The following is a 10,970-nucleotide window of genomic DNA, read 5'->3' as shown; positions in this document are numbered from 1 at the left end:
GAAAGTGGATGGATGGTACAATTTGGGAGCCAAAATAGCTTTACATTCCTGCAGACAGCTATAGTACACGGAACCATCCAGTAGTGTACCGTAGGCCGGTGGTTGTGTGGTTCAGACCCCACAGGAGGAGCAGGAAGGAGAGCAGGAGGCGGTTGGGGTTCAGAGCTGCCATGCACCACCGGTGAGGAATCACAGCAATTATGGAGATGACTAAACTGTGACCTCAGCACAATTACAAATCTGACTCACAACCAACTACAGTCATTTACTGTACCCTTCAACCATAATGACTTTTCCCACACACACCAGTTTTCGTTTTCTCTCTTTCTCTCTCTCTCTCTCCCCCACCCTCTCTCTCTCTCTCTCTCGCTCTCCCCCTCTCTCTCCCCCTCCCCAACCCTCTCTCTTTCGCTCTCCCCCCCCCCCCCCCTCTCTCTCTCCCCCAGACTTATCCTAAACACAATGTTACTACTGGGAATGATATTACTAAAAGAACATGCTTCACAATAACACGGGAACACAACCTCTACACGGGAACACAACCTCTACTGTGCCCCCCCTCCCCCCCTCCTGCCCCTCCCGCCCCAGTCTGGACCTCTGTACAATAATAACATCTGGGTGGCTGAGATATGAGAGGTTGCAGCCGCCAGCTGGTCTTGTGCTCTGCAGTCTCACCACCACCAGGTCACGTCTCCTCCTCCCCATCTCTCCATCTCTCCTCCTCTACCCTGACAACTAAACTGATAATAACACCGGTTATTCTCTTCCTCCGTCTCCACACCAACAGCCTCTGGGCAGATAGAACAGATGAGCTACTGTTGGGAGGAGGAGGGGGGGGGGCACAGCCCTAGCACCCATAAGGCACCGCGTTTGTGTGTCCCTCTTACACCCACCCAACACCAACCACTCCCACAGAGGCAGGCGCTATCCCATGACCTCACTGGCTACCTCATCTCCATCGCCCTAGGCAACCACAACCAGGTCAACGGGCTAGACCGACTCCTCTCTGTGTTCCTAGAGCAGTAGGGTTCAGTCTCACCTGACTGACGTAGTGTCACGTTCACACCACCTGAATATGACACTCTCCGTCTCACAGACCGGCATTTAGGCCAACTGTACAGGATGGCTGTCTTCTTCGGTGCATAAATAGATACGTAGAATACATGGATTGAATGAATTGAAACTTAAATGGACTGAAATGGATTGAATGAATTGAAACTTCAATGGATTCAAACGTATTCTTTGGATTGCGGTCCATTTGGGGTTTTTTTTTTATCGTTTTTTTTTTATCATCATTTCATTCCATATTCGTGACTTGTTCTTCCCACGGTGCCCTGCAACCCGAGTATTACCACCGAGTAGTAATAGAGTACAGTAGCAAAGCAGCTAACAGACAACTCTGTTATGTTACTGTCGTGATTAAGGCTTTACTCCCAAGCAATTTCAGATCCTCACACAGCTGCCCCCCCCCCCCTCCGTGCCTCCCCCCCCCCCCCCCCCTCCCCCATCCTGTCGACTCACTACGTTGGCTGGGATTACAAAGCTACTGATTAATACCCACTTCTGCATAGACTAAAACATTGGCCCCTAAACGACACTGTTGGGTGACCTCGTTTCACCGCTCGCGCCAAACTACGGTGCTTACGTCAGGCCAATTGGAGAAGCCTACTACAATATGGTGACTCGACGTAACACTGTTGATCTGGCCTTTCCTCTTAGTAACACATTCCTCAATCCTATAATACCACAATCCTATAAGACCCCCATGCCTTAAAAAAAAAAAGAAAAAACAACTCACAAACATGAAAAAATAATCAGCCCCGAAAATCCCAAAAGAGCGAGAGACAGAGAGAGAAAGAGAGAGAGAGAGAGTCACACACTCACATGTGCATACGCTTGCACACACAGGTTCAGATACACAGAGACACAGACACGGACACGGACACACACACAAAGACACACACACACACACACACACACACACACACACTTTTGACATATATGTCCTTTGTGTCTATTTGGAATGACTGCTTACAGCAAATGGCCCCTCTGGGTTCAATAAAGACCATTCTCTGCTCTACCATACAGTGCTGGCCGCTCTGGCCCGTGATCCCGCCATGATTAGGATGGGGTTGTCCTTGGTAGTAATCATAACTAATCCTGTGAGGACAGGCATTGGGTGCCCTGCCAGCGTGGTGGAGCCGTGGAAGGGCAACTGCTAGAAGAACAGCTGGTGTTTAGAGTCAGGCAGAGGACTGAATGGGGGACAGAGCGGTCAATGGGCGAGGTGGGGACCGGCCCTGTGACATGGGCGAGGTGAGGGATTGGCCCTGTGACATGGGCGAGGTGAGGGATTGGCCCTGTGACATGCCCGTGGGGACTGAGGTTAGGGATCCTGTAGCTTAGCTTAATACAACTGCTCCATCTCTGCAGCTGGAGGTGGACAGGGTCGTAGGGCTTGGCGGAGGCTAGACTTCTGCAGACATGGTTTAATCCTGGAGTGACCGGCTGGATGGGGGTTGGGGGGGGGGGCTGGTTGTTTGGGACAGAGGGTGGGGGTTACTGAGGTTGCTAATGCCACCATTGGTGTGGGTCAAGACAGAACAATGTCCACAGTTTCCTAATCCTATTATCCATAGCTATCAGGAACGACAGCTGGAGCCACACATATTATTGTGCATGAGATGCAAGCACTTCACAGGACCCCAGTGTGTGTGTGTGTGTGTGTGTGTGTGTGTGTGTGTGTGTGTCGGCATGTGTTTTTCTCTTTTTAATACACGACGCAACAGGTGTCTGGGGCTCAGTCTGGACTGACATGGTCGGGCTGTGAGTGTGGGAGGGGCTGGGTGTCTTGGACGTTGTTACAGAAATGGACCGCCGAAGCAAATGTTTCCACTCTGGAGAGTGATCAATAAAAAGCAATTTGCCAAAAAGCAGGGGGAAAAAGAAGAGGGCAATTGTTTGTAATGACTGGCTGGCTGCAGTCGCTTTACTCTTGAGTATTGACTGCTGGAGACCAGAAGACGTTAAATATTCATGGGAGGACGGCCACAGCGTGGCTCTCTAAGGACCGAGTGTTATCATCTCACTGGCAGAGCCCACATACTCAGAGGGACTTTTGCTTTACATGCACTGAAGCTGTCTGGAGAGGAGAGAGCATAAGCAAATAAACAAGCAGGAGATCAATAAATGTGAGAGCGAGAGTCAGCGGGGGGAGGGAGTTAGAGTGCATTAAGATCTACTACTTGGAAGAAGACGAAAGAGATGTGGTCTCAAAGGAAGAAAGAAATGAAGAAAGGAAGGAAAAAAGAAAGAAAGAAAGAATGAATGAATGAAAAAAAAGTGTAAGGAAGATGTTGCTGTTGCTTTGTTCATTAGTGACACCTCAGACATCCCATTTCTGGGCCCGTAGGGGGAAAGTAGAGCAATCAAGCCCCAATCACTCTGCCGTGCGTCAGTCTGCTCTGCCAGGGTCATGCCATCATCATACACCCTTGATCTCTATCAGCAATCTCTCATCTGTCTGTCTCGCCTGTCTCTCATTATCTATCTAACCACCATATCTGCTGGAGATGGAGGTGACCATTATCCCCCCCCCCCCATGTTAAAACCAGAAATTGGGTTCGCTTGCTGAATAAAACCCATGGAAGTGGCTTGGTTATGTGTACGACTGGGTGTGTACTTCTATGAGCTTAGAGGACAGTGACTTTCTCAAATATCAGTCATGCTGTATGAGGGATCTTCAGAAATCTAAAATCTCTTTGCAAGTGTGTGTAATGTCACTGTACATGAATGGTACAGACCATCGGACCAAAGGACATGATACTAATACAGAACTTCATTGTGTAATAGCCCACATGTTTTCATGTTTTCCCTGCCTCTCACCCTGTGTTGCCCACAGGTGCTGAAGTAGCCTTCCAGGAATCCCAGTGCAGTGTGCACAGCCCTCTCCTTCATGGAAATACAAACCACTAAATGTCAAGCAAGAAGAGGTCACCCCTAGTTTATTGTTAGTTAGTATGATATTAGTATGATATAGTATGATATTTATTGTTAGTTAGTATGATATTAGTATGATATAGTATTAATATGATATAGTATGATATTTATTGTTAGTTAGTATTAGTATGAGTTAGAGAGCTTTTGTAGGCTAAAAATGAACTGCAATGACTTACTGATTTTAAAGGCCTTTGCAAAGAATCAGACTGAGTTTTTTTGAAAACTCAAACAATCTACAAGGTTTGGTGACAAGACTGGAATCTTAAAACTTATTCAGTTCCAAAAACAAGTCTCTGGAGCTAAGAAAAATAGTCAGACATGAGCAGAAACACTGACAAGACCTTGTGATCTTGATACCTGAACACACATCTTGGACCATACTTAACATTAGGTTGCAAAGATAAGACTAAATGGATTTTGTTTTCATATTGCAAATATGTACACACAGTAACTACACTAGTGAGTTTTGTATACTGTACGTGAAGTTAACAGTAATCACATTCTGGTAAAGTGATTTGCGAAAAAATAGTAAATAAAAAAAAGTTGCTGGCTGCTGCTCAGTGTATTTGACTCCTGACTAGACCACTGACCCATGCCTACATTCTTACAGTCTCAACACATTGGGCTCACTGCAGCAGACTGACCAAAGAGCAATGTGCTGGGTTCTGGTTTGGGTTCCACCTATACATGCCCTTTAATGTTTTATAATTCCCTCCTGTGCAGTTCCCTGGGCTGAGGAGACACCTGTGAGACCATAATGTAACACGACCCACTTAATTAGGTTCTGTCACCCTCTACAGTGTCTCACACGACTTCACCAGAGTGGAATAACTCTCTACCATATAGCATAGGGTCCATTCCTTAGGCTTCTACTATACATCAGGTGACCGGCAACAATAAGCCTTTTGAGAGCAATGCGGGTCTAAACGGAAATGGGACTACATTTTCTTGAGGTGAAACACAAATGGTCTGATAAAATGACAACACAACATTTCTAAATGGGTAACAAGGGATGTGAAACTCATCATGACCGACAGAACTTTGAAAGAACTTGTGACGGTTTTGGTTAACCTATCCTCTCTCATATGGCTGGCTCTGTGGTTGACAGGGTAGGCAAAATGTCTCCACTAAAATGTTATGACCATCATTCCGCAATCACAAAATATTCTCTCTGACATAAAAAGTATCCATGCATGTATGTAAGTATTTGTATTGTATATCATCGAAACAAGTCATTGGACCCGCACAGACATGGCAGACTGCTTTGGGTAACAAACCCACTGTAAGCACCTGACATTATTATGCCTGTAACTATTGAAGACATGAGGGAAAACAGGCACAACACCTGAAATGTCAATAACGTAATATAGCAGGGTATTGTGATACTATCTGCATATCTGATAAGCCTACCCACCATGGGTATTGCATTTTTGGCCCATGTAGCCTACCTGTTCACCATCATCAGACACTGTCGTGCGCAATGACATGGATGGAGTCCCACTTGGCGGCAATACAATATGACATTCATGCATTTTCGAATCAGACCAGAAATCAGACACCGGCTAAATTACGTCCAATCCCAGGGGGAAAGTCCTTTGTCCTGTGATAACTTTGAAAACTTACTTGAATCAGGTCGTTGTGGTTCGCCATCTCGTCAGTTGTGTGCCACAGAGGCGAAGGGGGATTCGATGACAATGCAGTTAGGTCTTGTTTCAATGTAACGGGTTTCTCTTTGAAGTGTCAAATCATGTTGGACTGTTCAGCTCCAGTCCATCTGTATGCATTTGCAGTCATACAGCAGACCCGTTATTGACGTGAATCCTCGGCACTTTAAAATAACGCTGAAAATAGAGCGCGCGCTTGACTCTGCCCAGGTGCGCGCGAGAGCATCGAAAAAAGAAACGTTGTATCATTCTGTAGTTCCATGTTCCAGACGAGCACAAAAAGTTACACGTGTAACGGGTTCCATTTGTTCCAAGAGCTCTGTCCGCTGAATCATAGCCTGCCCCGTGTAACCGCAGATCCAAGCTGATGAAATCCTCAGTAGAATTCCGGTTTATTCCATATGTCAATTCCCCAACATCTATCTGCGTTACACCGTTTACGCGGCTAATCCTGGCGGGTTTGAGAAGGCACGGTAGCCCGCCTTTTAGAGGGACAGTCTAAACCTACCTGGGTGTTCGAATACCGTGCTAGTAAACCACTTTCATACTGATTTAGAGAAACATCATGCTGTGGTACTTCCTTAAGTCTGCGCTAAGCGAGCTGTGTTGTGCGTAGTTTCAGTCGCCACCCGACGGAATAACTGATATTGATGCCCGACGGGGGCAGCCAGCCAAACAGTGGGGCAGCAGAGCGCCCTGCACATCATGTGATCCCTATTTATTGTAATAACCTGTTGATAATCTGTCGCCCATCACCCGCCCTCATTAGCTGTTTTCATACTGACTGCTACAAAGTGCAGACAATGTTGATGTTGAATGTCACCTTGAGCCTGACAAATAGTGTCATATTTAATAATAATATATCTGATATAGATTACCTCTGCAGGTTTACTATTTGAACAATTGGATCTAAAGCCAACACTGGCTCAGCAAAATGTTGAGTGGCGTATTAGAAGCCACTAATTCAAACGGTTATTTCTTGCCACATTCTACCGTCAGTAATGTGTGTAAACTCCCATATATTATTAGAGAACCTCTGTGATATTATCAATGCTAAACTCCCGTTGATAATATAAAATGGTAAGCTCCTATTCTTTGTCCAACTACCGCTGACTGAGGCGATGGCGACGCCTAGTGGTAGGGGCTCGTACTGCCGTGTGTTTCACAGTAGAACCGAGAAGCTTATCTGGTAGCTTCATGGCATATTCATACTCATAGGCTGTGTACTTTTTTTCTGTCTGGAGCATAAATATGAAAGAGAAACATTTGTTGAAATTCATTTTATTTCAAAAGTCAGACAAATACTAATTTAGTCAATACAATAAATGTTGCTCACAAGGCTCAAATAAATGGGTAAATTCTCACAACTCAACACAAACTGACACAAATCAAATATCAACAGTTAGAAATCATTATCATCTGAAATGATAACACACCTGTAGAGTCAATGGTATAAGCTTGAACATAATATTACTGTGCATAAGAGTACAAGATGTATGTGGATGGCTGACTCCCTGCTAATTGCCCCTTGGGGTATAGTTAAGTAATACTGAATGGAACTGAGTTAAAGAGTGGTAATGATTGATGATCATTTTCAGGAATTATAATTCCTAATTATAATTATATTATATATTTATAAATATATTTATTTATTTATTATATAAATATATAATTACTAATATAATTATTAGTAAGGAGGTACTACTAATACTACTTAGATGAGTGCATGCCAAGTACAGTAGTAGTAGTAGTAGTAGCAGTAGTAGTAGTAGTAGCTCATTTTGAAAGAAAAGTGATGGGTCACTTTTGAACCACTGTATATTTCCATTTCCCTATGTTGTTCACCAATACTGCACTTAAACTGAGGTCAGTTTTCATGCACATAATCATGGGTGCAATGTTTATAATATCACCATGTGGATACATATAAATATATCCCTTTCAAATATTATAATGCACAGTATCCTAGATTGACAAACAGACATTGGTTAACATAGAAACAAAATGAAGTTGACCTACTAGTCTAAATAGATACAGAGAATAACAATAATTCTTATGCTAGATTGACATTACAATGGGTTATTTATGTACAGTAGTGCATCTCAACCACTAGATGGCAGTGGTTTTCTATCTATATTTACATATACACTGAACTCTGCAAACAAAGAGAACAATAGCATTTTCTGGATAAGTGATGCAATAGAAAGTCTACCATATTCTCTACATTATAACTGACTTGTATTAATAACGTAAATACGTATTTATTAATTGACTTATCAACGTACTAAATATGTGTCTAATAATCTAATGATATCACCAATATTGCACAAGTCACCATAATTCTGATTGCACAAAACATAGTAGATTGATATCAAATGTATAAACAATTGTTTCACATCTCATTTGGTCTCTGTCACATACTGCAGATCAGAACTGGCACAGTGGTCTGACTGTTGGTCTTGACTTGCCCCAGTTCTACTCTGTTCTCCCAGTGTGTCACCGCTTCAGACATCTCCCTTTCTGTTCCATCATGACATCATTGGTAACCTCGGAAACCCATTGTGGACAAGCGGACCCAGGAAATGAGGTTATAGCTTTGGAATGCAGGGAGAGACACCATCACCCCCACCGCCACCCCACCCCCACCCACCCAAGCCCCCACCACTGGCCTCTAACAGATACCCCCTCACCGCCACTGTGTGAAAGGCAGAAAAAGAACAAGGAGGTCCTTCTTCTCTTCCCCTCCCTCTCTCCCTCTGTGATTGACAGCCCAATTCACACTATGGTGGTGCCCTGGTCCTCACAACAGGTTCAATGCAGTCACAGTAACGTGCAGTATACCAGGGTGGAACAAGCTTGCATCACAGTACCATTGTCTCTACATGTCCACAAGCAGTTTTAGACTGAGCTCTGTCCTTGCAGTGTGTTCTCCTGACACACAAAGGATTATTCCCATTTGAAGCAGTTCATTTGGTCCAGGCAGTAGCAGCTGTATTTTGTACACGAACAGCCTCTCTAATGAGGATTTATTTAAAGCTCATGATAATCCATTGACATAACCAAACACTGTACTGACTGCAATATTACAACTTACCTGTCCAACAGTTTCATTGTTCTGTGGCCAATGTGCAATTCAACTAGTGCAATTGTCATAGCTAAACCATCAAATCAGATTTATGGTTTCACATTTTGGTTCCAAGCAATTCATACAGAAATAGGAATGTAAGTGTATACAGTCGGCTTACAATAACATGAGATGCAGTTCACTGGGAGCTGTGCACTGTGAGGGGGAAGTGGTTAGTGCTGACACAGTGTTTCTCTAAAGACAAAAGATAAAAGGTTACGGTGCATTTCTCCGCAGGTTTGAGGTTATAATGAAGAATACACCATTGCATGTAGTGTTAGAGAGAGCATGCTCTTTTGAGGCTCTGTGGTTGAATATTGTATAGTGTCTCTGCTATATTGGTCTATGGTGTACAGTATATGAATTGTAGTGAGGACTGTTCTAAATGGATTGGGTCCCTCAGTGCTGGGTCTCCAGCTCCACCACCGTCCAGTCTCCCTGCCCTGGGGAGCTGCCCTGGCTGTCCGGGGAATAGCTGCTGACGGAGGTGATGGTGGCTGAGGGGGGGCTGAGCGGGGGCAGTAGGCTGGGCCACATGCTGCTCTCCAGGGGGCTCAGGGTGCCACCGCTGCCCACGGGGAGGAGGAGGAGAGGGGGGCAGCCGCCGTCCCCAGACAACAGCAGGGTCTGGTTGATCAGCTGCTGGACGATGTCCACCTTCGTGCTCCAGGTCAGGTCCTGAGGAGGGACGGGGCGCGGCACATGCCTGCGCGAGTCCGCGACTGTCTGGCTAAAGGACGACGGCGACCTCTTCTCTTTCTCCATGTTGTTTGCGTTCATTTCCCCCTCGTCCTCCTCCTCGCTGGTCTCCATGGCCTCGTAGATGGTGCAGAGGCCCGAGGACGGGGAGAGCATGACAGCAGAAGGACTCCTCCTCAGCGGCTGCTGTTGTTGTTGTTGTTTCTGCTGCTGCCTGTGCTGCTGCTCCAGCTCGAGCTGCCACTGCAGCACCTGTCTGCGGTGCCTGTGCTCCTGTTGCTGCTGCTGGAGCTGCAGCTGGAGGAGCTCCCTGCGCTGCTTCTCCAGCTGCCTCTGCTGCTCCAGCCTCAGACGCTCCTCCTCCAGCCACTGCTTCTTCTGCCTCTCCTGCTCCTGGCGCTGCTGCAGCTCACGCAGGTGATGCTGGTGCTGCTCCAGCCTGCGTAGCTGACTGTTGGCGGCCACCGCCGCCTCCGCAGACTGAGGAGAGGCCCTGGAGGTAGAGCTGGACAAGGGGTCGCTGCGGCGTCTGTTGCCTGGGACCTCCGCCAGGTAGTGGCCGTTTGCCACGGGATGAGGAGGGAGCTGGTTCTGGTTGAGGTTCAGGTTGACTTCCTGTAGGCCCGAGGGTAGATCGTCTTCCTGCTTCTGTGGTGAACGCTGGGATTCGTCTGCCCGGGCGTCGTCGTCATCATCATCATCGCTCTTGTGCTCTCCTGCGAGACAGTCAAGATCACTTGGAGATATGCGTTAGAGACGCATGCAACGAACAGGAGGGGTGGAATAGCAACGAGGGCCAGGAACAGGGGGTGTCGAGGGGATTTATTAAAAGAAGCGGAGGGATGACAAAGCAAAAGAAGGGTGCAGATGAGGGATTGAGGCCTACGACAAAGAAAATCATGCATTCACATATCTAAACCCGACATACACGCCTACATTCTTTGTCAGATAAAAAAGCAACAGAAAAATACTGTTGAAGCCAGGCATTATCTGCATAATACCACCCCCAACGGTCCCTCCAATACCGCCATTATTCGTATTAGGCATACATTTGTGCCATCAACGGCAGAGTAGAATCTTCCTGATCAGAGATTCCTGGGGATCACATCATCTTTGTGGCCTGGCTTAACATTCCCCCAAGGCTTAGCTTGACTGGGACGAGAGGGACAGGGGCACAGTGACTAGCATGCATTCTGCCCTCATCTTGAATCAACCCTCAAACGATTACAACAGGGAGTGTCATTTTAAAAACCTCATTATTAACATTACATCAGACAAGGAAAAACACTGCGCACCACTATGACTTAATCTGATCTTTATTACGTAACCAGAACCTCTAGCTATTTTCCTTAGGGGTCAATTAAAAAAAAAAAAAAAAAAAAACATGGTTATATGATTTATGACCATTATATTCTAACTCCTAGACTCTTGATCAGAACATGTATAAATAAAACCGATTTAAGATCAGGCGGCACCAACCCACA

This window comes from Argentina silus, assembly GCF_951799395.1.
Source record: "Argentina silus genome assembly, chromosome: 9".
NCBI lineage: Eukaryota > Metazoa > Chordata > Actinopteri > Argentiniformes > Argentinidae > Argentina > Argentina silus.
The sequence above is the reverse complement of the archived record's forward strand: the minus strand, read 5'-3'. Positions refer to the sequence as shown.